Raw genomic sequence first — 5542 nt, forward strand, 5'->3', positions numbered from 1 at the left:
GTCTCTCTCACAGACTTTCTTGGTTCTTGTGCCCAAGTCGGCTGTAAGCTTACAGCCCGCTTCTCCTCTCTCTCCTCCTCTCTCTCCTCCACCTCAGCATTTAGTCGGCTTACAGCCTGCTATTATACTTGCTCTCAGAACGCCGGAGACGAGGAGTCAGTGGCCAGGGGAGACGGCCCCTAGGCCCCAGGAAACCTCCTCGAGAGACTCTGGGACTGCAAGACGTGGCACAACCTGGAGATTGCGCGGCCGGGAGGACGGCGCTGAACGCGGCGGGCGGCAGAGGTGACGAACGCGCCCAACGCCAAGAGGTGCGCGTAGGCGAACCTCGCCGCCGCCTCCAGCGTCTGAGCCACCGCCGCACTCGACACCTCGCGCCCATCACCCCACGCCCTGGCTGCTGCTCATGTATGCACTCCCCGCAGCTATCTGGTAGAGAACCGAGCTTTACTCCTGGTGGGGAACCCCCTCTAGTCCCGGTTCCCCACCCGGGAGCAAGCATCCGGGACTAAAGGGGGGTCCTTTAGTCCCGGGTCAGGAACCGGGACTAAAGGAGGACCTTTAGTCCCGGTGGGTAACACCAACCGGGACTAAAGGTGCCTCCTGACATGCCACGATGGCCGGCACCTTTAGTCCCGGTTGGTAATACGAACCGGGACTAAAGGTTTTTTTCTTTTTTCTTTTCTTTTCATTTTTTTGTTTTCTTTTCAAAATAGGTTTTCGAAGTCGTATTGTACGCTGTTAATTATACATTTATACGCGCATATAGTATTTTTCGGTTCAAGCACAATGAACGTATTAAATCACACAATTCAAGCATAGAAATATATATATATATATATATATATATACATATATATATATATATATATATATATATATATATATATATATATATATGCATGCATGCATCATATATATATTTACATGCATGCATGCATATGTGTATTTTACATTATATTATTTCATGTGCATATATTACAAAAGATTGCATTATAGTTGTTGTGACATAACAAGTTTCCTCTCATCCTCTAGCTTGGCTTCAATGGCAGTGTTGGGTCGAAGTAGAACTCACCCTTGGAATCGATGACCTGCTCATTAAAAAATCCAGCTATAGACTCTTGAATTGCTTTGATTTGGTCTTGCCGTATGACCTTTTTCTCCAACCATCGAGTCTTTGAGACCTTTTTCTCAATAAGGACGACGTTGAGACCTTTTTCTCAATAAGGACGACGTTGAAGATAATGGACTCACCATGCTTGTATCTAAAGATGAGTGTTTCAGAAAAAGACATATACAGACATGTTTCTATCGCTAATATACAACAAACAAAAGTAAAGGTCTAGAAAAGTAAAACCAGGAGGCATTGGCCAACTGATGAACTTGTTAATTATCCACAAATTCACAACCACAGCCGATCTAAAACTCCCAGGCTTTTATTCTGGAGTGGATATTATAGGGTCTCAAATATTCCGTGGCAAATTCTTAGAGCTTCAATGAAAGAGCAATGTGTAAAGGAGGGAATTGTGCTAATGCCAAAAAAAGGCAATATGACTTGTACCACATGTATAAAAAATTTAATATAAGTTGATATATTGTATAGAGACACCAATATTTGTACCAAGATAATTCCTATACAAGCAGTGAGAGACATGTAACAGGTCAAAACCAAAGTTTAATGTGCTACATACTTACTAATATATCAGCTTGTTTAATTCAAAGCACACGTTTGTTTAGTTCCTTTAAGTAGATTACAAGCTAAATAAAGTAATCTTATTTTTGCAGTAGTTAATACCATCTAATTAGAAAATGGATATGACACCAACATGCACTAATGGTTACAGGTTGAAACTAAAAAATCACTACTATTCTCGCTAGCAAAGCTTCCCTGACACAAGAACCAATTGTTCACTCTCCAAATGGGTATGTATATTAGGCAAAGGGTGCGGCTCGTTCACAAGGTTACCAGGTGTATTTGTGTTACCAGTATGGTTTAAGTATAGGAAAAACAATGCTGTTATCTAGGTGATTGGTTGCTAGCATAGTTCCCATTGTAAAGACTAGAACCCAACAGTCAATAAAAAGAACAACCCATAGGAGCAGTTACTCAAACACCGTAAGTGCCAAGTTTGTGCAATATTTGTACAAGAGAAACTGCAACACCTAAAGTTGCACTACTATGGTGGTGCGATATTTCTCAATTTAGGTATCAGTAAGGAGCTGCAGAAGGGACTTTAACTCCCTTGTCATCCTTGGCACTTGGACATTATGGAATCATCATAATATTTGTGTCTTTGATGGGTCCCTCTCTGCTTGGCTAGAGCTTCACCAGCGAAGAGCTGCAGTTTTGGAGTTTGGCCAGGGCTTGAAGTATTTCTAGCCTCATGGCCCTTCTGCCAGAGTAGTGTGATGTTTTGGTCAGGGCCGTTTATGTTTTCCACCCGGCGTGTGTGAGGGCTCTTCCAATTGTTTCTTCTCAAGATAACCATACACTGCTCTCCTGCGCGTTCGAGAAAAAAAAATCTCAATTACTTCAAAGTTTGTCCAAATGGTGTGATCGGCACAGAAAAGCTTAACACATACAAGCTAGCTAAAAAATTATAGTCTTGATTTATGGCATATTGTATGTTCAGCATGTAAATCTAAAAGAATTTAGTTCACGACAAAATGAATACTCTTGTTCAATTATGCTAGTTCAGACTTAAAATACTACAATTAATAGATACACCTGACATGGTAAGCAAGTAAGGTTGCCAACCCAACAACAAAACTCGAGCTTTCGGTGCATGCAGGCAAACAATAAATGGTACATTTTGTGTCACAAGTTTACAAAATAACTCGTTATGGTATTGGACACAAACAGAAGCAATGCTACAGTGACTACAATACCCCTGAGTGGCTGAGTTGCAGTTTCTACATTGCTTCCCTTAGTGTCAACTCTCCCTCTTCTAAGCATCCTCCTTCCCCTGCTACTTCAAGGCAATTGTGTCCTTTGACACATCATTAATTATCTCTAATGCCACAATTGCGGCTAAAGAAACAACACTGCCTCCATCTTACCAGCACCGTTGTCCACCAGCAACCGACATAACCCAACAAGAACACGCCACGGCAAGCTTCAGCTGCAAGCCAAACAGTGACTATTCAAACTTCGTCGACTGCCTCACTTTCTATAAACACCCAGCTAATATCTCTACTAATCCTGGAAGGTCCAAATAATACAACCGATTAGCAAAGCTCCAAACTAAAACACCAGTATACATTGGTGAGAACTTCTAGCTTTTATGAAACCTTAATGTGAAACCTCAACAACCGTGGTTAATAACTTTGATTGTAACAAGAGTAAATAGACATCCCAATTTTATGTTATCCATGCTATGTCGGATAAAATGGCATCGCATCTATGTCGGCTGCAAAACCTTACAACTTGTGCACACCAGCCCCCCATCCATGTGTAAATCCTAGCAATCCCCACATTGCTAAAGCTGGCTGTATCAGAAACTTTGGCATAGCTAAGCAAAGTGTGTCATGAGACGCTAGAGCCACCGAGGCAACTAGGTGCAATTAAACATGGCAATATACCTCAGAATGCCGGAGACGAGGAGTCAGTGGCCAGGGGAGACGGCCCCTAGGCCCCAGGAAACCTCCTCGAGAGACTCTGGGACCGCAAGACGTGGCACAAGCTAGAGATTGCGTGGCCGGGAGGATGGCGCGGAACGCGGCGGGCGGCAGAGGTGACGAACGCGCCCAACGCAAAGAGGTGCGCGCAGGCGAACCCCGCCGCCGCCTCCAGCGTCTGAGCCACCGCCGCACTCGACACCTCGCGCCCATGACCCCATGCCCCAGCTGCTGCTCAGATCCAGAGCTTAGGGTTCGAGGGGAACAGTCAATTGCGCCGCTATTTCGGCCTGCAAGTCGGCGGACATTGGAACAGGTTAATCAGGCGAGGACTAGGGTCACAGTGAATGGGATTCAGAAATTTGCCAGATATTTAAATTGTTTTATTTTTGCCACACTAAAATGCCAGCTTTAGAACTTTAGAATTTTTTTTCTGTGCGCGGCCAATTTTGTTTTGAAAAAAACGTGTTATTCATGCACCAGCTACTGAGAACTTTAACCAGCTACTAAGATTTATATTTTCGAAATTTTTGCTCATGAGGCACACGAAAGCATTTAGAACGTGTTTGCTTTATGGCTGATCGATGTCTCCCACAAGCACCAAGATTAGGCATTGAATTTCATACATGTGGACCACATGCACACCTACAATGAGTTTCTTTCTAGATATAAGGTTCCTCATAAAGCTTTTCGACGCCATACGCATGTCCCGGCGTCACCACATCTGAATAAATAAGAGTTGCCTAGACTTTGCAAGCAGTTCCTATAGAATTTTAGCAACGCGCTTCATGTGACTCGTGAGGGCAAATAAGCTTTAGATGAATCTAAAGTTGCCAGACATAAATGTCACTTTGGCTCGCCACCTATAATGTTAACTACACTGGTTGCAATTGGCACATGAGAAGGCTGGCGAGGACCATGTTCGAATCACGGTGTCAAGGAGTGTGGGTGGTCCCCCGTTGCAATCTATGATGGTACGAAGGATCTTAACACTATGGACTTCGTTGCCTCACTTTACCTGCTCACATGGTTTATTGGTAGCCTATGTATTTTTCATCCTACTCATAGTTAACCCATGCTGACTTTATCGCCTCACTCTACCTGCTCATATGGCTTATTGGTGAGCTACGCATTTTCCACCCTACTCATAGTTGACCCATGCCTCGTCCTCATTGCTAGCTTGAGCGTGCTAGCCTACCTATGCCCCTGGTGTGCGTATCTGCTTGCCCACAACCATGCACAGTCAACTTTGCATTTAAATCTCCACATTTATACTGAACAACTCCTTAATTAATGGACAATATGCCACATAGACCATTGTAAGAGTTGCTCCTTACTTATTTTATGAATCATTCCACAATCTATCCTCACTCGTTGAAGTTAGAAAATAAATATAATGTACATAGACCTTTTGTATTCAGGTGGTTTCTTATGTTAATTTATAGAATAACATCATCTAGGACATAATTGGTTGTCCTAGTTAATGCAAATAGCTCAGCAATACAAGCAAGACATATACAAGAAAACAATATATAACTATGACTCCCCTCTTTAAGCACCCATGAATCCATGGCTCTCCGTGCTTCTGGTACTATTCATTTTCTTTTTTTATTTTTTATTTTTATTTCTTTTCTCTCTCTTTTTTTTCCTTCTCGTGGATTTTTTACCTCTCGAAAGACCGGCGCAGCGTCGTCCTATCTAGCTGGTTCTAATTATGGATTGTCGAAAAAAAATTATGCACGATTAGCATAACCAGAGTGTCTCAAACAACCGCGGGTCGTCAACCCACTCCGTACCATATATTATCCATTCTTCCCGTCGTCCGTGCTCCCCAAAACCCCAAGCCGCGCCATCCATCTATTTCTTCCTGGAGCCTCGCCGCTGGCACCGACAAGAAGGTTCGATTCGGGGAAAGAGCAGGAGA

At 43.3% G+C, this 5542-nt stretch overlaps 1 long non-coding RNA gene across 1 annotated transcript; it reads right to left on the minus strand.

Moving 5' to 3' along the window:
- Positions 1–2184: 2184 nt before the first annotated feature.
- On the minus strand, positions 2185–3945 carry LOC136522969 (uncharacterized). Its single transcript, XR_010776031.1, has 3 exons — positions 3583–3945; positions 2890–3122; positions 2185–2500 (listed from the first exon to the last, which is right to left on the minus strand). It is a non-coding gene; the product is annotated as an uncharacterized lncRNA (long non-coding RNA).
- Positions 3946–5542: the final 1597 nt, after the last annotated feature.

This window comes from Miscanthus floridulus, chromosome 2 (assembly GCF_019320115.1).
Source record: "Miscanthus floridulus cultivar M001 chromosome 2, ASM1932011v1, whole genome shotgun sequence".
NCBI classification, from domain to species: domain Eukaryota; kingdom Viridiplantae; phylum Streptophyta; class Magnoliopsida; order Poales; family Poaceae; genus Miscanthus; species Miscanthus floridulus.